This window comes from Ixodes scapularis, unplaced genomic scaffold (genome assembly GCF_016920785.2).
Source record: "Ixodes scapularis isolate PalLabHiFi unplaced genomic scaffold, ASM1692078v2 PGA_scaffold6__148_contigs__length_123643588, whole genome shotgun sequence".
Lineage (NCBI taxonomy): Eukaryota > Metazoa > Arthropoda > Arachnida > Ixodida > Ixodidae > Ixodes > Ixodes scapularis.
The window spans coordinates 63,392,679-63,415,290 of NW_024609881.1; the positions used below are offsets into that span (position 1 = coordinate 63,392,679).

The 22,612-nt window shown below is 44.5% G+C and overlaps 1 protein-coding gene across 1 annotated transcript in view; it reads left to right on the forward strand.

Moving 5' to 3' along the window:
- The window catches only part of LOC120848651 (venom metalloproteinase antarease-like TtrivMP_A), a 79,373-nt gene that overhangs the window by 42,582 nt on the left and 14,179 nt on the right, over positions 1-22,612 (forward strand). The gene's annotated exons all lie outside the window — the stretch shown is intronic.

A 22,612-nucleotide genomic window follows, 5' to 3' on the forward strand; every position in this document is an offset into this window, starting at 1 on the left:
CGTCCTCTTTTCCACAAGTTACCAAAAACAAAATCAGATTTCTTTGCTTACCTTCATGTGTTTTGGGCGAAGCACCTTTCATATATGTGGACATCTCTCATGCACGATGGATGCCCCTGTTGACACTCCAACCTTGAATTGCAGTGCAAGATCCTGCATTGACGTTGCCGATGACAGGTACCTGAATAAAAACAAAACATTGCTGTGTACATCAATGTCTGGAAGCCGAGAAACTAGTAATGAGTTCGCCATATACACCAGTTTAATTGCACCTCGTATTCACTCCAAACAGTGAAGTTTAAAGAGAATACCATTTTACCTCAAAGTGATAGCAAGCCGCACCCGCGACGAAATGGGCTCTTTGACGACATATTGCTTCGTAAGCTTTGTTTCCAGGCGAGTGTGGAGTCTTTCAAAGGCGTTCCGCATTATCCGGTAATATCTTCGAAACTGCTCCGGGTCGCTGTGCAGTATAAAGAGGGTCTGCAGAAAAAAAGTATTCCAGAAACCTGCTCGCAGAAAAGCACATGTCGACTTACCAATGAGTAAAACTCCGATTCTTTGGCTCTGTTTTGCCAGCACGGCCTGACCCGCCATCACCGCGGGCTGCCGTCTAGGAGCAGGAGTTTTTTTTCCGCAGAAGTAGGTATTCCTTTTTACAGAGCAGTCTGAACTCGTCATCAGCGGCCATCATGATCTATGAAAGTCAAGACGCGCTGCTACTTGCCATCTTTCAATATGGAACATCGTCCACGTGACGAAGCCACCGGGACAACTGTTCGCCTTGCGCGACATGCCAAGCAACGCAACAACTAGCTTCCTCAAGCAGTTATGAGCTGTGACTCTCCCGGTGTCCTTGTCGCGTTCGTCGTACTCGTTGTTTTCGTCGTTTTCGTTGATGCGAATGCAGTCGATGCAAACGTCTGAATCGGCCCTAAATATAAGTATACGGCGTACTTTTTACCAGAAGCTAATAAATAAATCTGAAAATTTTATAATTTTGTTAAATATCGAAATTAGTATCGTCAAACGAATTCAAGGCTTCCAACCATGTGCTTCGCAAGTGCGAAAAATCGCATATGTTCTCAATCAATGTGAAAGGAAACGCGAAATTTCGCATGTGCGGTTCATCGCTTCACCGATTTCGCAGGAGAAAATCGCACCATGTGAATCAGGCTTTAGTCCCATAACCACCTGTTGCACAAAATTAAGGAGCTTGGTTCTAAGCAAAGTTTCCTGCGATCACACAGGTGTAATCGCAGCCACTGCACAGCTGTGACAACTGCTCAAGTCACCTTTACTGCTGAGAGCTACTGTGGTGCACCCCCTGTTCCACCGCTTCATGGCGGGTGTGTTGATGATTTGATGTTTTCGTTGCTTTCAGATGTTCCTTGTTTATCTGCAATATTAAATAAAAAGTACCTTAATAAATAACTGGAGCAGCTCCCTGATTATAATATTCATTTTGCTTTAAAAAAGACATAGCGGGTCTGACCCATCGTAGTTGCTTCATGAGGCATCGCCAATGCGTCGCAAGTCACGTGCATTCGGCATTATGTGACGCCACTGCAGCACAAGCTGGTTCTGCCTTGATCAATTAAAACATAATGCACTAGTAACATAATTCTCTCCTTATTGCCTAGGTTGCCCAAACCACCAATACAGGGATTCTAAGGATTCTTTTTATCTGAAGAAGCTGAAATGGAAGGTCATAAATAGTGACAAAAAAAATGCTCCTTCATCGTCTTTTGCCCAGTACAAACTGACATGTCTAGCTAATTGCTTCAGGGAGCCCAACGACGTCACAACGCACAAAATGAAAGCAACTGCATGGCAACTTCATCGGTAGTGGATTATTCTTTCCGTCTTGTTTTTCTGTATTATTGTTCTGTCGTGTGTGCATTCAATTTTGTTATCCTCTGCCTGCATTCCTCCAGGGCAATTTCTCGGCCACTAATACATATTATAGATTTTTGGATCCAATTAATTTGAAGGATATGAACTCCAGCTTTCCCAGTGGCACAGAGGCATTGCCAGCGCCTGTCCTACTCAAAAGATAACGAAAGCCCATCCCCTCTCCGCTTTCCCCCCCCCCCCCCTCCCCAAAGTCTTCCATTTTGCTGGGGCCTCTTCTCCCCCATCCCCCTCATACAGCATTTTGTCATGGGTGCCGCCGAATCAAGATTTTGGTTACGTGCCTGGCTTGCTCCCATTTTTTTGTTTGTTCATTACTGTAGGATTTAACTGTAAGCACAGTGTTAACGCAGAGTAAAAAATAGCAGCATACTCTTGTTGGCTAGTGCTGATGATTGGGCCAGTTGGTAGACAATTATTAAAAATAAATTGTGAAGAATACGGGAACAGAGCATACGGACATGGCACAGCACTGTGTTCATCTCCTCCTCCTTGTCTGTGCGACTCCCATTCTTTGTTTCTAATAATAATTCATTTTTAATGATTTTCTGTTTGGTATCATCTGTATGGGGGTTCACTGTAACGACCCACCTGCCATTGCATTCACTTTGGGGGCAGCTCCCTCTTCCTTATGGTGCCATCGTAGAGGAAGTGCAGGGTGGGCGTCACTCTCACCCTTGTGGTGCAGTTCTCCAGGTTCCCATAGGTTGCAAGCTGCCAGCCAAACTGAGTCAGGCCTGCGGGAAATGTCAATTCCACTCTTTTAGACGTAGACACCCACGTTTTGAGTGTACCTGAAAAAAAGCTTTAATAGAGAGGAAACAAAATAATTAGCCCTTTTTGAATGCATCTTTTTCTTTCGCTCGGAACATACATAAAAGTCACAAGCTACCCAGGCAGCACACGATATTGGGCCAACGTTGGAATTGATGGGACAAAGAATGGCCCAACAATGGCCCAACTGAGCCATGTGTTTACCAATATTGGAATTACCTGGGCCAATAATGGACTATCATAGCCAATGTTTTTCCAATATTGGATATATGCTGGCATAAGTAATCCATTATTGGACTGCCAAAGTCAATGGTTTTCCAATATTGGATATATGCCGGCATAAGTTATCCAATATTGGACTGTCAAAGCCAATGGTTTTCCAATATTGGATATATGCTGGCATAAGTAATCCATTATTGGACTGCCAAAGTCAATGGTTTTCCAATATTGGATATATGCCGGCATAAGTTATCCAATATTGGACTGTCAAAGCCGATAGGTTTCCGATATTGGATATATGCTGGCATAAATTGTACAATATTGGACTGTAAAAGCCAATTTGGATTTCCAATTTTGGAAGTATGCTGACTTGTGCAGGTCATATTGCACTGCCAAGGCCAAGGGCTTTCTAATATTGAATGTATGCTGTCATATGCTGTTCAATATTGGAGTGTTAAAGCCACAATTTACAGTATTGGAAATACAGGTATGAAACTGGGCAAAGCAGCTTTGGAGAAATTTTGGGAGCAGAAAAAAACTATTTTCATGAGCTACTTTTAGTTTTACGAGAGTCTATCGCACTATAAAGTCATATATTAAACTCGAGTGAAGTCTCAAGAGGGTTGCTTCGACTGCCAGTGCACATGTCATCAGTGTAGGCAGAGCAACGACGTAGCAATCGCGACGCGAGAGCACACTGCGCCTCGATCTGGCCGGCCGCGCTCGCTGTGCGGAAATGTGAGCGTGGGACTCTCGAGCCCCGTTAGCTTCCTGATGCTGCAAGACGCTACTTTGTTGTCGCGAATCATTTGCCCTTCGAACGGTCGCGAAGCCGTTGCGCCCGGCGTACCCTACGCAGCATATTTCAGAAACCGTTCGCGCAGCATCGCAACCTTCTTACTGCGAGCGTCGGTGATTCATCGTGTGTTGAAAGTCGGACGATGTGCTGTTCGAGGTGTCTTTTATGTGCAACTCTTTCGTAAAAAAAATTGAAGTTTAAAAACGCGAACCTAACAGTGTACAAACAGTTATATATTTATAGATATATTTGTGTACATCGTGCGCAAAAAATAGTCGCGCTTAGTTCTTCATTCTAAATTATACTGTAAGTTATACGACGCAAAACATACTGTCGTCACACTTGCCCCGTTTAGAGCCACTTTTGGACTGGACAGTTTTTTTAGAAATTCGAAAGCTGACCTTCAAAGAGCTGTCCTGTTAAATCGGTAATGACAGCAAGGTAGACGCTATGCGTGTTTAAGGCCAATCCTGTCTCCGGTTAGGGTCACGTGACTACTGTCTCAAAGCTGGCGATAAGGCAGAGCACGGAACCTGCCTAAAGCACAAGGTCACGCATAACTTCTACTGCACTATCAACCTTGGGTAGAAGTGACAAATTCTCTCGCTCCGTTCATTGTTGAGATGCCCCTAAAGATAAGCCTTTGTAAGCGCACCCCACCCCCGTTCTGGCCTGCTTGCTTTGTACTCCTCTCTTTTTTCTCTCTCTCCCTAAGCTGAAGGCGCGGTTGCTGTGCGTACTCGCCGGACTTGAATCCGCTCTCTGTGCGCGGGTAACGGCAGAAGTGTGATCATGTGGTTTGACGGATGACACATTACCCGTTGACAAACTCGGAATGCCTGCGTCGCAAGGACCGGACCTAGTTTCGCGCGTGATGCGGCTTGCGGGGTGCAGGCCCGCTGTGGATTTCGCTTCTGTGGTAAATGGTATCTCGTTCGAAAAGTCCTACCCGTGTCGATTTCTTCAAAGAGGCCCAAGACATTCTTGTGAACAGTTTAGTGTCCGGTTCGGCAAATGGCAGCGTGTGCTACATTGTGTTGAATCTTCACGGATCACTTCCTTGTAGTTTTTGTGTTTAAATGGTTGTTCTGCAGTACCCGTGTTGACATATACAAGTCGGATTACATCTTTCAAGTCCAGTATTTTCAACGTAAGTGTGCTGCAACCTACTTGATGATCATTGTCCGTTCTTGAATGGGCAATCTTCCGGATAACCTCTAGAATTGGGCATTGCCTATCTCCTGGCAGCTGGGAGAATAATTTTGCCGCAATCTTACCGACAGTCGCCTGCCATTATCTGTCTGAAATAATGTCACAACCGCAGGTAGAATACTGACTGTTTTATTCTACCTGCATTTCGCAAAAACACGTTTCGTTGCCACCTTTCTGGTCGACATTTTACGTTTCATCGACATTTGTTACGCGAATTGCGCGCTGTAGGGGCATTTCGTCGCGCGTGTATTCCTGAGGCGCGTGCTCACCGAATTAGCCCACCCTTTCACGCCGCTTCATGCTAATCTGAAGCGGTTCATTGCAACAAAAAAAGAAGAAAAGAAAACATATTTTGAGTTTTTTTATGAAACATCGCGTGTTGATGAAACGATCTGTCTATGAAATGTAGTTCGATGAACTGATTGCACCGCCAATGAGGGGCGACTAGTGGTAGAATTTTGGCGAAACAATTCTGTCAGCTGCCGGGAGACTGGACACTACCCAAGAATTACCCCGGTTGTTGCTTGCTTTGCAGTCTTTTTAATTGTATCACAGCTGAGTGTACCTCTTCACATATTACGAATTGCTGAGATTGTGCTGGTCTACAGAATAAGCTGTGTGTAATAAACTGTTAAGAGATTTCAAAACAATCCCTTGTGTCTGTTTACCTTCCTTTTTGCAAACAACTTGGCGAGGGCACTTGCAAAGAGCTGGGCGAGTGCAACGATGGCCAAAATTCAGCATGACGGCCAACACTGGATCGGGTCGCGCTTCCAGTGTTGTCCAATATTACGCCGATCTTCGCCAATGTGGGAGCACCTTGGCTGGAACCATGGTTTAGCGATGGCCCAACATTGGCACAAATGATGGGGCCGACATTGGCTGGAACGATGGCTGAACATTGGCCCAACATTGGCACCAATCGCTGGGCCAACATTGGAAAGGGTAGCGCTTCCAATATTGTCCAATATTGAGGCCGGTCTTTGCCAATGTTAGGCCAATGTCGGACCGACATTGGTGTGCTGCCTGGGTATTGTACATTCAGTGGTGCGGCTTAATTTACGATGAGCATTTTTTATATAACTTCAAGCATTTAGAGAAAACATACAATATAATGGGTCGGACATAAATTGTTCCTGTGAACTATCCTATACATTTACACATTACCTGATATCATGAAAGCAACAGAGCAGGGAAGACTGTACTGCATGAATTACACATGATTTATAACCAATTAGAAGTTGGTATTTATTTCATTTATTACTATTGGCTATCATTTTTTTACAGAAAGAATAACTGGGCGAGTCGGTACGTTGGTAGTCTTTCAACACCATCGAATATTCAGGAGCGTGCCGCTTCGGCATACGCGAAGAGACAGCGCGTCTCTGCGGCACAGGCATAGGCAAGAAATCATGCTGCTCGCTCTTGTAACGTTTTTTCTCGCTCCCGCTTTACGAAACGAATCGGTGGCGAGCGGCTGTTGAGACCACACGGCAGAACTAGCATGACCTGTGATTGCTTGAACTGCCGTCAGACTGCACTTGAACGCTCCGCAAAATGCGTCATCGGACGAACGTCGTAGAACGGCGCCCAGAACAGCCTCTCGGCTCCGCCGCACACGAATCTTTCTCACCCTGCGGAGCAAGCCATACGTTTTGAACAACGTACGCTCTTTTTAATTAACGAAATAACTCCGGCCAGAAGCATCGTTAGAATCAAGCATAGCTTAGCAAGCACATGGTACACGACAAAGTTTCAAAACAGCGACGCAGTTCGCAAAAACAGAAGTGCTCACCGGCGTTTGCAGCAGTGTTGATGGACTGTCCGCAACTTGCGTTGGTAAGACGCAGCGTCTCACAGCTCTCAGTCATCCCTTGCTACGCTTGAACACGTTATTCGTAAGGAAGATATCTAAAATATCGGCTAAAACGTAAAAAGGAAGCGATCCTCGAAGCCTCCCTAACTTCCAACGGCTGCCAACGGTAGCTGAGTGCAATAGCGATGGGCCTTGCGCAGTCTTCAAAAGGCTCTTCTTTTTTTTTTTTGGAAAACAAAACTAAGCAAATAAGTATTATATTACTATTAATAGTGTCACTATAATGTTGTAGAAAGTTAACAAAAATTTAGCCTATCTTAGGTTTTATCTAAGTTTTAGGTTTTCTTTTTAAACACGAAACCGAAACTATAGCTCAAGCACGTTTCGTTCGTCGTATTCATTTCCGTGCGTGCGTGCGTGTGTGCGTGCATGCTCCCGTGCTCGTGTGCGCGTGTGGATACGTCCGCGTGGTTGCTTGTGCGTGCGTCTGCGTCTGCGTGCGTTTGCGCGTGTACATGCTTGCGTACGCGCGTGAGCGCGTGTATGTGTGTGTGCGCGCGCGCAAGCATATCTGTTTATGCATTCTATTGAACTACGCTAGCAAGAAGGCCAATAGACCGATCTCACCAAGCGTTCCACGCATGCGTGACGCCGCCATAGCTGTAGTTTGTAGGAGGCAGACGCCAATTCACGAGATAGCTCATGCCGCCTCGTGCTCTGCTCGCGCAGAACTCTAGCAGGGTTGTCGCGTGTGCAGAAAGACTACAGCTCCCACGATGCATGTCGGCAGCGGTGGCGTACTCAAACTAGCTGTGGGATCGGTCTATTGAATGTCCCTGGGCACTGCAAAAAACAATAAATGATTTTATTTTTATTGTTATTATTGAAATATGCCAGCGTGAAATCCACTGATTCTTCCTTAACTCTGCAGTAAATACTAGTTGATTGATTGATTGATTGAGCTTTGTTTTTGCTGGTCGTAATTTGAAATAGATGCCGATCGGATTTTCGGAGTATACAGATTTTGGTTGATTAGCCATAAATAAAAATAAAATGAATAAAAAAATATACTGTGGTTCATTAAATAATTTAATGTACGCTGAGCCTAGTTATATAAACTGAAGACGACATACAGATATCTATCGCTTCCTTTTTTTTTTCTAAATTATGCTGTTAAAAATAAAGAACACCCTTGACCCAATAACTGAGCACCGTTCCAACACCCTTCCAGCTCTCAGCACCCCTCACAATGAATCGGAAGGGTGCTCGCGCAAAAGCACCCTCGCGCTCGTCGTGAGGGGTGCTAACCCTGCAAGAAATAGGGTGCTAGACGGCTAAGTGAAGGGTGCAAACCCCCTGCAGCACCCCTAAAGGGTGCTGTAGCACCCTTAAAGGGTGTAAAAAAGTTAAGTGTGTAGCTGTAGCCATCTAGAAAACTGCAAAATAAAAATTTGTGATAAGTTCGCAACAAGTAGCAATCCTTCACTAAGTCGGATAGATTCAAAATTATGTGTGTTTGATTGCGGAAAAATAAGCTTCAATTCCACTGCCACCGGTCATTCTGAGCTCGGTCAAGTAAATATACCTATCCGCTCGTCTGGCTTCACTATTCCTGCTTCACACCTAACTAAAGTATCTGGAATGCTCACCTTTGAAGAAAAACAAACTGGTGTTGCTTGCTTGTAGGCCGTGGAAACTGGAAGAGAGATTTGCGATTAGTTGCGTTCAAGTAGCAATTACATTGAGTAGCCCCGTAAAGTACACTAAGTCGGAAAGATTAAAAAAATTACATGAACGGGATATAGATAACCTCTTGCGACGTAACTGGGCACACGTCAATGTCGCTCGCGTGTATAACAAAAAAATAAGCTTCAATGCAGGAGCCCCCAGTCGTTATGAGCTCCGTCAACTAAAAATGCTGTAACGGTCGTCTGGCTTCAGTATTCCTGCTTCGGTAATCTGGAATTCTGACCTCTGAGGAAAAGCAAACTGGGACTGCTGGCTCATAGGCCGTGGAAACCGCCAGAAAGATTTGCGATTAGTTGCGTCCAAGTACCAATTTTTTTGACCAGCCACCTACAGCACACTAAGCCAGATAAATTCAAAATTATATGTGCATAACATAATATGCCTCTTGTGACAAAACTGGGCACATGTTTTGTCGCCTACAGCAACACTGCAACCCGACAGACAAGCGGTACGGCATATTTAATTGACGAAGCTCAGAACGACTGGGGACGCTTTTATTAAAGCTTGTTTTGCTGCAATACACACGTGTATTGCAGCAAAACAAGCTTCAGTGAAAGCGTCCCCAGTCGTTCTGAGTTCTGTCAATTAAATATGCCGTACCGCTTGTCTGGCTTCAGTATTGCTGCTTCAGAGCAATCTAAAAAATCAAAATCCTCACCTTTGAACAAGAACGAACTGGTGCCTGCTGGCTTGTGGGCCGTGGAAACTGCAAGAGATTTGCGATTAGTTACCTCCAAGTGACAATTTTTTTGAGTAGCCAACTACAGCATATTTAAAATTATATGCACGGGACATAGATGCCTCATGCGACGAACTCCCTTCATCATTGTTTTCTGTTAACTCTGCTCATCTTCACCACTCGCCTCCAATTTCTGCGCTACTTCTTTAATCTCGATTCCCTGGTTCCCAAAGGCCATGCCATGGCTTGTGCCAGTCACGAGTCTGTCAGCTCTGCAACCGGCGCCATTGTGGCAAAGACGCCACAGCACCTGGCGCTGGATGTGTTCTCTTAAAGGCCGACGACCAGACACGAGATTCTGCAAGGCAGAAGATCCTCCTCGCTCTGGGGGAGGAGGAAACGGGCAACGGTGGACAGGGTAGAAGGACCGAGAGAAGGAAGCGAGGGAAAAGTGGAAAGCGCAAACTGGTCGTCGGTCTTTAATATTTTGAGCATGGCTCAAAACAGGTGGATGGGTGTCTGGTATGCCCTTTGCTTATTTCCGGATCGTTCCGAATCAGAGGGTAGGTGCTTCTGTGATCTGGGCGCATGCTCGGTATTTTACAATAGTTGAAATTGAACTCTGCAGGAATCTTGAAACATAACAAACATAATGTACACGCCAAAAGGCATAGCAAATGAAACACTTACCATCTATCTATTTTCGTTTCTTGTCCGCAAGGAGCTGTCGTATATGTAGCCTCCCTTGCTTAAGCCGCTCCTCCCTAGTGTCCCCGTTGGGTCTCATCCTGATGAATCATCGGTGGAGACCTGAGGTGCGGTCAACATCAGATCAGACCTTTTTGAGACAGAACCATATACTTGCTGAGAGGAAGTACACCCAAACGAATCTCAGGCATGTCATTTATAGTGCGTTTTGAAATGAGATGCATGATATAAAATGAGGTGTCAATACTGACGCACCCCTTTTGCGAACCTAAACTTTTGAAGGCCTTGCCCCCCTCGCTAGGCGGACAATCACATGAATCCTGGCATGTGGATGAAATTTTTACCTTAACACCCCGACTCAATGCCCATCCCCGAATATTCGACCACCACACTTTAAGAAAAAAAAAAAATTTTTTTTTACAAAACACAGAGTCATCGACCACTTCGACAAAAGCCTGCACCAAGCATACTCGTACCGTGGCTTGTTTGCTCCGTGCCGCCCCCAAGTTAATTCGGGCCAACAAAGTTTTTTTTTTTTTTTTTTTCAAGTGGAACCCACATTCTTAGTTTCGGTTTCACTTGCAGAGGCAGGTGGATACTTTTGCAAAGCTTCCTCCTTATGCGCTTCCGAGTCAACATTTTTGCAATGGCCAACCCCCGGGCTTTCATTTTGCGCTCCTTGACAAATGCTGAAACTCATATAGGCGGACAATAGCTCGCCTTGAAAATACTTGCTCTTGGTGGCCGAGAAGAAACATGTTATCCTGATTGGCAGCCATTTGCTGCAAAGAATACCTGCACATATCCTAAAGAACCCAGTCTTAGTCTAACGAAAATGCTTTGGCCGGACAGAGACACAAGAGTCTGACACAAGACCACTATAAAGACAGAAAATAGAGTGCCTGTGAGGAATGAAACACACAACACAGAGGCATCAATCACTCACCTTGAAAATACTTGCTCTTGGTGGCCGAGAACAAGCACGTGTTCCTGATTGGCAGCCATTTGGTGCGAAGAATACCTGCACATATCCTAAACAACCCAGTCTTAGTCTAACACAGATGCTTTGGCCGGATCTGATACAAACCACAAAAAGCAGGAAATAGTGTCTGTGAGAGATAAAAACAGACCCAGGTGGAGAGGCTCGTTCTGTTTCACCTTAGTCAAATAGTGTAGCTCATTTTGCTAAAACAATGCATATTTGCTAAAAAAAGTATATATATTTTGCCCCATTTAGCACAGTTTACTGCCAAGGATATTTGCACACCAGAATAAGTCAGACTTAGTAAGTTTTTTTTTCTTCTTTTGATGAGCGACAACAGAATCCTAAACGGGTGATGAAACAAAATATGAGCCCAGCAAGACAGGCTAGTTTGCCGTGTGCAAGCACAGTGCCTCGGCCGACAAATGAGATTCTATTCTTGGTCACTTGTCATATTTGGTGGGAATAGTAAAGTGAACGAAAATAAGGCAATCTCTCTTGCAGCTGACAGCTGCAAACAAAATTCATATACCTCGATGAATAACCTGGAAATAAAATTGTGTGGTGGCCGAGTGGTTTCAGGTGTCAAATTTCAAACTTACAGACTGTGTAGTTCTGGTTTAAGTCCTTTAAGTCCTCCTAATCTAAATTGTTTTTCTTTTCTCAATTTTTGAGGCACTAGCACATAATTTATATGCTAATTCACCTTTAGAAGCATTTTAATTATACTCGGCGGCTTCCTAGTGCCCGTAAGAGATTCTCAGTAAGAGTGGCTTCTAATTGTTTTTTCTTGCTCTCGCTGCTGCTTGCTTCCTCACCCTTAAAAAACTGACAACTCGACACAAAAGTAAAAAAAAAATGTGTTTCAAATGTGATGAAGATCAGCATTTACAAGTTGTACCCCTCCTTCATGCCCCGACCATACCACCATACCATACCTGAGTGCAGTGACGAATGGTCCCAGGTGCGGTGACGTGGCCATATATGGCCTTACAGTGTGTAAGGCCATATAAGGCTGTAAAGCTGTAGTGTAGCATCATGAAGCATAGGTGCTGCATGAGTTTCATCACACTGTAAGGCCATATATGGCCTTACAGTGTGATGCGACTCATGCAGCACCTATGCTTCATGATGGAGATAGTGTGCGAGGTGCGACCTGCTAGAGCTGTGCACTACAGCTTTACAGCCTGCAAAGGGTGGGAAGATGCCCGTCCCTTTGCAGAGCTCGCAATAGCTCACCAAGAAGCTATTGCAAACATTAGGGAGCCACAGAGTGTGAATAAAAGCACTTCTGAATGTGAATTAGTGTGCAAATTATGTGTCTATACGTTAAATCTAAAAAAGCATATATATGTATATGCATATGTATATATATATATATGTATCAGGGATGGGCAAAATACATGCAAATATATTGAAATACAAATACAAAAATACTTCGTCAAAAATGTATTTAATTACAAATCTAATTACATTTCCAAAAAAGCATTTCAAGGGATATTGAACCAAAGAATTTAGTGTCCATAATAAGTGGCGCACGTTCTTTCCACGAACCAGCAGCCGCCGGTGTGTGCGAGCACACGCAACGAAAATTACGTCAAAGACCTTCATTCTCGCTTAAGAGGACAGTGAAATGCGTGGGATTCGGGCCAAAGGAGACTAAAGCCAGGCTTTTCATCTCTACAAGTGACAGTTATGTGCTTGTTAGACCAACTAATCGCTTACCTGTTACACCAGACATCACTGTGTAGATGAAAAACTTGTCTTTATTCTCTTTTGGCCCGAAGCCCATAGATTTCACTGTCATCTTAACCGCGAATGGAGGTCTTTGACGTCATTTTTGTTGCGTGTGCTCGCGCACACCGGCTGCTGCTGGCTCGTAGAAAGAATGTGCGCCACTTATTATGGACACTAAATTTTTTGGTTCAGTATCCCTTTAAGTACAAGATACAAATACAACCAAATGTGTCTGGTCTCTTCCGAATACATTCCTCAAAATTAGCGTCAGCGACTTCAGGGCACCTGCAACGGGTTTCTGGGTATCTCGTTTTAATTTTGTATCGCACACTCGGGAGTTAGTGTGCGAGGCTCTAGTAGTGTTATAGAAATATAATCACAAAAAATGTAATCAGCTTGGACGTAATAGGTTAAAAAAGTACAGAGCTTCAAACAGCTTTTTTTTTGTCGATTACATTTTGTTATAGACCAACAAAGAACTGAGACGACCAAGACGCTCAGCACTATCTAGAGAATTTTTTATTGTTGCAACTCGCACCAGTTACGAAAATCTGGACAACTCGCGCATTTAGAATGTTCCAGGCAAAAGTATGGATGAAAATCAGGCTGGAAAGCATCACAAGTGGTCACACGCACTTATTTAGCCAGTCCGCTAGTGAACGTCGATTTCATCACTATTCTTGCCCTGGACTAGCACCGTAATCATAAAGTCACTAAACGCTTGTGCTTGATTGAGAGACACTGCATTCGGTGCAGAACGTAGTTTTCTTCCTACTCTGAACACATCTTAGGTGAGCAAATTGAGTCGTGACAATAAATTTGAGGGATGTATTTTCGCCCACAAAATTGTATTTAATTACAATTGTATTTGAAATACCCATATTTTAATATTTAAATACACACATGAAATACATTACCCAATTTGTAATTAAATACAAACGCAAAATACACAATGTATTTGAAATACGTATTTCAGATACTTGTATTTGCAATGTTGCCCATCCCTGATATGTAGATATGTGTGTCTGTGTGTGTGTGTGCGCACGTGCGTGCGTGCGTGTGTGCGCGCGTATGTGTGTGTGTGTTTGTGCGTGTGTGCGTGTGTGTGTGTGTGTGTGTGTGTGTGTACTAAAAAAAGGCAAACAAAAAACATTCCCCACGTGGTTTCGAATTAAGAGCTCCACTGCCCTCGATTTCAGTTTACTAAGGCCCGCTTCAGACGTGGCAACTTTTCCAGCAATTTTGAGGTTGCTGGCGGGTTGTTCCCTAGGTTTTCCCAGATCAAAACAAATTGTTGAGATCGGGTTCGGCTCGAAATGGACGAGCAACTCAAGCAACTAGGAGAAGTGTGAAGCGGCAGCAGCCAATCAGGAATGCAATATTTTCACGTGACATCCCTGTGGTGGTGACAATGACAGCTAAAGACTTGGTTCTGGTTTGAAATGGATCGTTTTTGGAAATAAACCGTTTCAAAAAGACGAGTTAGTATTTTCAGCACAATTTAAAGATATAAAAACATGTTTTTTTACGTAACTGTGCATCTAAATAAAGCAAGGAAAATAAAATTTCATGATGATGATGGCAAGCTCAGTTGTCATCATCATCACCACCACAGGGGTTTCACGTGAAAATATCACATTCTCGATTGGCTGCTGCCGCTTCAAACATCTCCGAGTTGTCCGAGTTGCTCGTCCGTTTCGAGCCAGACCAGATCTCAGCAATTCGTGTCGATCTAGGGAAAGCTATGCAACAACCCACCAGCAACCCCAAAATTGCTCAAAAAGTTGCCCCGTCTCAAGCGGGCCTAAGACACTCTATTGTCTGGTACAGAGACCATTTAGGAATGTTTTGGTGTTTAAATGTTGTACTACCCTTTTTACAAAAACAACAACAGAAAAACACATTTCAGAGGGAAAAGTTAAGGAAAGGGAATGTACCATGATGTTCAGTGAAGTTCGGTGACACGACCCGGGACTCGAGCAGGAACACTGTTATCCTTGGTGTGGCCCCATGAGACTGTCTTGCGGTCTTTGCTGGGGCTTAACTAACTGAAGTACTTGTACCAAAACTAGAAGAAACATATGTGAATAACACTCATTATTCACAAGAAAATTTGTCAACATCCAAAATGACCCATGGAGAAAATTATGTGAGGAATTTTTCGGCTACGTTAGCCGAGTCTCCTATTGTGGCCAATGTTTCATTGCAACTCTAATTGTACTGAACAGTTATAGGGTATATTACAAAGTGCAATTTGGTTAGTATGAAACTACAACACACAAAACAGCAATCTAATACAGTATGTTGAGGTATCTCTGAACAAATTTTAGGGTTTCATAGTGCCTCCTTCAGATAACAGATATTGAACAAGAAGTATGTGCACCAAGGAGTGAGCAAACAGTGACTTCCAATTAGTCCCGCGACATGTCGACAAGGAGTGCGATGTGTAGAAGGTCATCCAGAAGTATGCAACCAAGATGAAAAAGCAAAATATAACGTTATCAGAATAAGATCACATAAAAAAGGCTCCAGAGCAGTGAGACAATCTACAATCTAGGCACAGTAATGAGTCAACCGACGTACAGCCGCGATTCCCTTTGCGTCGATTGAGGTGAAACGTGACGGACAAAAAAATAAGAAACGCGTTTTTTTTTTTTTACATTACGTGCTTTGTGCAGCCGATAGCAGGGCGGTTGGGCGGCGTCACAAAAATTTGACTCACTCGCTAGCGTTTTTAACTTCGTTCGGCGTCAGTCGGCAGCACAGATTAGTGGTCGGCACTCATGGTCTGCCGGGAGAAAAAAAAGTACGAGCTCAGAGCCGAGCGCCGATCGCGACTTGCCTAAAGAGAAGCTCCGGTAACAGTTCGGCGACTCGTGAGCTTCAAACAACGCCTCTTCGAACGAGCCCGCGAATCCAATGCCTCGAACGGTCGAGGCGGCAAGCACGCCGGAAGGAAGGGGGCTGGAGGCGCTCGAGAGGTACCCGAAAGAGACGCGGCGCTGGTTTCTACGTCTATTTCGCACATGAGATAAGAAGATAGCAAAGCTAGGCGAGTGTAACACTGACTGACGTTACATTGGAGTACACGCAGTCGAAATGACGCCTGCAACAGAGCACAGCTAGAGGCTTTCAACGGGGGACAAGAGCGTTAAAATAAGCTGCGATTTCAAAACATCATGTCTCTTTTCTGTCCTTCGGTGTTTACTTTGATCAGTGTATACCAAAGCAAAGCACTCAATGCTGCAAGTAATAAAGTCGTGTATACGTACCTTTCGAAGCGATTGAAAGTGCGTTGGTTTCGCTTGCAGCTCACGAGCAAGGAGCACTGTCTGTCGGTCTCGCGTGCTCGCCATGCTCGTCTCGACGGATCGCGCGCAGCAGTGCGCATGCTCGGCGCACGGCGGCACGGCGGCTTGGCCAGGCTCAACTGGACTCGGCGGCCCTGCTACGTAGTCAGGCGGCTCGGCTCGCTCCCTTCGAACTCCAGCTGGTGCGCGCGCTGGTTGACGACTTCTCAAAAAACGAGGCTGTAACGTATCGTTTGACGCCGCAAATGCACGTATTTTCCACGTCGTTTTTTTTTTAACAGTGTGTGAATCGGTGTGATGAAGATAAAGAGTGGTGGGTGAAATGTGTTCGCATGTGGTCGTGGATTTTGCTAACGACGTAGGATTACCCCGAAAGGTGGGTCAATATCGAGAAATGTGCGCGTAAGATCTGTCAAACCTATTCACCCGCGTTATTTTATCGTGCGCAGCGAACCGACATTGTCACGGATCGCGTTAGATTTGGGTTCGAACACCGGTAAACCATTTTTTGTTGCATTACAACGACTGCAATAAACATTTGTAAAACGATCACTTCAATAAGAACGTCGTTAATGGACTTTTTCATTGAAAGGTAGGTCGCGGGTGTACCAGAAAGTTATTCTGAATGGTTTGGTGGTTATCCAGCATTTCAAGCACGCAAGACTGTGTCTACTGTGTGCCGTACCAACAGCTTTATATACTTGCACTGTCAATCAATGTTCATGTTTTCGCAAGACAGAACGTTCGTGTTAAAATATCTTTCTCTCGCGTGATGCCGTGTGGTAACTCGTGCAGTTTTACGATATCATTCACGCGATGTCACATATGTGGGCATAGCGATATCCACATGTTGCTTCACGAACGCTGAATATCGTGTTACGTTTTCTGTTGTTGGTAACTTGGTATCCGTTCTGAGATATATGCACGCGATATCATATTGGGCCCGTGATCGACGACCGATATTTATATATCGTGTGGCCGTACAGAATGTCCATATCGGTCACCAAAAGGCACGCGATGTCGTATTCTATTCCAATAACCACGCATTATTGGGGTATTGTGCTCCAATATGGTGTTGTAACCACAAGTTCTAACGGGATATTGTGCTTCGATATTGTGTTGTATACCAATAACCGCAAGTTCTATCGGGATATTGTGCTCCAATATGCTGTTGTATACCAATAACCACATACTATATCGGGATATTGTGCTCCGATATGAATTCCCATCGTGCGTATCGGGTTAATCGGATAACAATAAGATTTTATTGGTTTCCATCAACTTCATTGGAATACAATATTTCCAATAAGCCGAGTTCATATTGGACTTTTTCAATAGGGTTGACAAAGGCATACTCCGTGAGCTTGGCATCTGTCAACTGTAGTGATGCCAAAATGTCCTCGGCTCCTTTTGCCATCGCGTACAGAAAGGTATTCACCTGTGTTTCCGCGTCGCAGAGGTGAAGACCTGACACTAAGCGGTAGCGCTCCCAACGTGATATCCAACGTTTCCAGTCGGTCGGGTCGCGAAAGTCCAACTTCTCAAGAAGCTCAATTGCGAACGGGTTAAAGAAGTTAGCAACATTTTGCTGCTGCGTCGCAGTAGTCCTTTGTGCGGGTTCGGTACTAACTTCATGTTCGTTAGGCATGTTGAAACTTGGCTCACCGATCACCGGATGACTGCTTGTTGCTGTCGAAATCCCGTAGTTCCCGAAGAGACTGGTCCCTCAGATCGCTGTTCAAACCGCCGCTGCCACCATGTCGTGTTTCCGATAAGGAATTGAGGATCTCGAAGTTTAAAACAAGCATTTACTCAGCAGTATCGCAGATCGTTCCGCCTGGTTCGATCTCCCGCGCGTGAGTGTCCCCCGCGTGCCTCGTGTATCCCGTGCGTTGCCGATGGCCCCATTGTTCGCTTGGCGCCATCTGTGAAGATAACGATACACGACAATACCGAATGCAGATATTTTTCTACGCATTAAGAAAATGCGACACCCATCTTGCGGAAAGCTTTCTGTTTTGAATTCAATTCATTATGTAAAATGTTATCTACTTGGCGACAAGAGATGCCCACGGCTCCCTATATTTTACGGACTTTTATTCGGCGACATGCAAAACGTTTCCTCTACAGTGTCTGATGTGATGACCGTTTCACCGTGTAGCGAACCTGATTCGTCGCTTAATGTGTGCGACAATGCTGGAGCTTCGAAACCTCCAAAACTCACTGTTGAAAACGAAGTCGATAAATATCAAGGGCATCAAAGCTGAATTTATTTTCGTTTTTGTCTTATATATATATATAAATATACCCAGGCAGCACACAGCATTGGGCCAACATTGAATTTGAGGTGGCAAAGAATGGCCCAACAATGGCCCAACTGAGCCATATGTTTCCCAATATTGGAAACACATTGGACAATAATGGACTATCAAAGCCAATGGTTTTCCAATATTGGTGATACGTTGGCATAGGCTGATCAACATTGGACTGTCAAAGCCAATAGCTTTCCAATATTGGATATATGCCGGCATAAGTTGTCCAATATTGGACTGTCGGAGCCACTAGCTTTCTGATATTGGCTATACGCCGGCATAAGCTGTCCAATATTGGACTGTCTAAGCCAACAGCTTTCCTATATTGGATATACGCCGGCATAACCTGTGCAATATTGGACTGTCAGAGCCAATGGTTTTCCGATATTGAATATACGCTGGCTTAAGCTGGGTAATATTAATCTGTCAAAGGCAAGAGGTTTCCAATATTGGTGATGTCCTGGTATAGGCTGGTCAATATTGTACTGCCATAGTCAATGGCTTATCGATATTTGTGTCGCCTAGGCTATAAACCCGCGACCCTCTTTTTTGCATTGCAAAGGTAGGAAATTGGAAAAGAGTCATTCATGAGCTCGCTCGGGCGAGAATTTTATTTAGCCAACTTCATGGGGCGTGCGTCGCCGGGGCTTTATAACCACTATCACAAATACGTCCTTAGCTGCCTATAGGACTATTGCAGTTTTTTGCCGGCTGCTCTCCCTTCGCATTGCCTTACCTCGGCGGTGACAACTTAATTCCGTTTTTTAGATTTAAGTATTTTTGTCTTTTCTCATGTATTTTGTATGTATACGTAGCGTTAACGTCTTCTCTTTTTCCGTGCCCCTGCCATGTTTGTATTTCTTTGTGCGTGCTCCATTTTTATATCTAATGTTTCTGTGCATATTTAGTCATTGTCGACGCAGGTGTCAACAAACATAAAGCCACCGCTTACGTCGCAACCGAAGTGACTTCTACTTTTAGTTTTACGAGAGTCTATCGCGCTATAAAGTCATATATTAAACTCCAGTGAAGTCTCAAGAGGGTGGCTTCGACTGCCAGTGCACATGTCATCAGTGTAGGCAGAGCAACGACGTAGCAATCGCGACGCGAGAGCATACTGCGCCTCGATCTGGCCGGCCGCGCTCGTTCTGCGGAAATGTGAGCGTGGGACTCTCGAGCCCCGTTAGCTTACTGATGCTGCAAGACGCTACTTTGTTGTCGCGAATCATTTGCCCTTCGAACGGTCGCGAAGCCGTTGCGCCCGGCGTACCCTACGCAGCATATTTCAGAAACCGTTCGCGCAGCATCGCAACCTTCTTACTGCGAGCGTCGGTGATTCATCGTGTGTTGAAAGTCGGACGATGTGCTGCTCGAGGTGTCTTTTATGTGCAACTCTTTCGTAAAAAAATTTGAAGTTTAAAAACGCGAACCTAACAGTGTACAAACAGTTTTAAATTTATTGATAAAAAATATATTTAAATATTTATAGATATATTTGTGTACATCGTGCGCAAAAAATAGTCGCGCTTAGTTCTTCATTCTAAATTATAATGTAAGTTATACGACGCAAAACATACTGTCGTCACACTTGCCCCGTTTAGAACCACTTTTGGACTGGACAGTTTCTTTAGAAGTTCGAAAGCTGACCTTCAAAGAGCTGTCCTGTTAAATCGGTAATGACAGCGAGGTAGACGCTATGCTTGTTTAAGCCCAATCCTGTCTCCGGTTAGGGTCACATGACTACTGTCTCAAAGCTGGCGATAAGGGAGAGCACGGAGCCTGCCTAAAGCACAAGGTCACGCATAACTTCTACTGCACTATCAACCTTGGGTAGAAGTGACAAATTCTCTCGCTCCGTTCATTGTTGAGATGCTTCTGAAGATAAGCCTTTGTAAGCGCACCCACCCCCGTTCTGGCCTGCTTGCTTTGTACTCCTTCTCTCTTTTTTCACTCTCTCCCTAAGCTGAAGGCGCGGTTGCTGTGCGTACTCGCCGGACTTGAATCCGCTCTCTGTGCGCGGGTAACGGCAGAAGTGTGATCATGTGGTTTGACGGATGACACATTACCCGTTGACAAACTCGGAATGCCTGCGTCGCAAGGACCGAACCTAGTTTCGCGCGTGATGCGGCCTGCGGGGTGCAGGCCCGCTGTGGATTTCGCTTCTGTGGTAAATGGTATCTCGTTCGAAAAGGCCTACCCGTGTCGATTTCTTCAAAGAGGCCCAAGACATTCTTGTGAACAGTTTAGTGTCCGGTTCGGCAAATGGCAGCGTGTGCTACATTGTGTTGAATCTTCACGGATCACTTCCTTGTAGTTTTTGTGTTTGAGTGGTTGTTCTGCAGTGCCCGTGTTGACATATAAGTCGGATTACATCTTTCAAGTCCAGTATTTTCAACGTAAGTGTGCTGCAACCTACTTGATGATCATTGTCCGTTCTTGAATGGGCAATCTTCCGGATAACCTCTAGAATTGGGCATTGCCTATCTCCTGGCAGCTGGGAGAATAATTTTCCCGCAATCTTATCGACAGTCGCCTGCCATTATCTGTCTGAAATAATGTCACAACCGCAGGTAGAATACTGACTTTTTTATTCTACCTGCGTTTCGCAAAAACACGTTTCGTTGCCACCTTTCTGGTCGACATTTACGTTTCATCGACATTCGTTACGCGAATTGCGCGCTGTAGGGGCATTTCGTCGCGCGTGTATTCCTGAGGCGCGTGCTCACCGAACCAGCCTACCCTTTCACGCCGCTTCATGCTAATCTGAAGGGGTTCATTGCAACAAAAAAAAGAAGAAAAGAAAACATATTTTGAGTTTTTTTATGAATCATCGCGTGTTGATGAAACGATCTGTCTATGAAATGTAGTTCGATGAACTGATTGCACCGCCAATGAGGGGCGACTAGTGGTAGGATTTTGGCGAAACAATTCTGTCAGCTGCCGGGAGACTGGACACTACCCAAGAATTACCCCGGTTGTTGCTTGCTTTGCAGTCTTTTTAATTGTATCACAGCTGAGTAGTACCTCTTCACATATTACGAATTGCTGAGATTGTGCTTGTCTACAGAACAAGCTGTGTGTAATAAACTGTTAGGAGATTTCAAAACAATCCCTTGTGTCTGTTTACCTTCCTTTTTGCAAACAACTTGGCGAGGGCACTTGCAAAGAGCTGGGCGAGTGCAACGATGGCCAAAAATCAGCATGACGGCCAACATTGGATCGGGTCGCGCTTCCAGTGTTGTCCAATATTACGCCGGTCTTCGCCAATGTGGGAGCACCTTGGCTGGAACCATGGTTTAGCGATGGCCCAACATTGGCACCAATGATGGGGCCGACATCGGCTGGAATGATGGCTGAACATTGGCCCAACATTGGCATCGATCACTGGGCCAACATTGGAAAGGGTATCGCTTCCAATATTGTCCAATGTTGTGGCCGGTCTTTGCCAATGTTAGGCCAATGTCAGACCGACATTGGTGTGCTGCCTGGGTTTATATATATTATGACCACTGGGCGTTTGAATTTATTTTTGAATAAAAATGCACGAGACTGTTTCACTTAACGCTTGTCAAAACTGGACTATTGAATAAATCGATTTGATATTTGCATTCAATTCATTTGAAATAATTAGATTTCGAAAAGCTTTCTCTCTATCTTTGTACAAGAGAAGGTAAAGACAGCGCACGGACGAATGGCATAAAGAACGCAGGACGAGCGCTAGAACAACGACCTTTAACAAAAAACCGAAAAAAAGCCGACTTGATCATAAATACCAATGCCATATTCTAAAATTAGCCGTAGCAAATTTTTGTAAGGAGGTAGTTTTTTGCTAGGTGAAAAAGACCCGAGGAGAAGTTGTTTTAACCTACAAAACGTGACCTGCAAAGCTTTGATATGTTTTTCTTAGGTCATCTGTATCATTCGTACTACTGGCAGATAAGTGTTCCACTCACATTATGCAAACACCAACTAACATTTCCATGTTTTCTTTAAAAAAATACATCTTTCTTTTTATTTTGGTATAGTTCTGTTATTAGAAGGCGGTATCTAGTTACACACATATGTGCTTATATGTGTCTTACCGATATGTGTTCTAGAGAGGACACATATGCGCTGATATCTGTCTTCTCTTTGTCTTCGGCTTTCTCTCAGCTGTATTTATTTTACCTAGTGATGAACAAACTCGCCTGCATCGCCCCTTTTGCTACCCTTGTACTTTGGTCCGACTCGTGCCAGCAAGCTTGTTTAAAGAGCATTTCAATCCAAAATTGTATCATGCCCTCTCTTTTATGTGCCACTTAAATTGACTTTACGGCAAGGCGACAAGAGACGTGTAAAAAAGTTTTGTTGCCCCTCGAAACGGGGGGTAGAGGTGCATAATTTCAGCTATTACGCGCTGC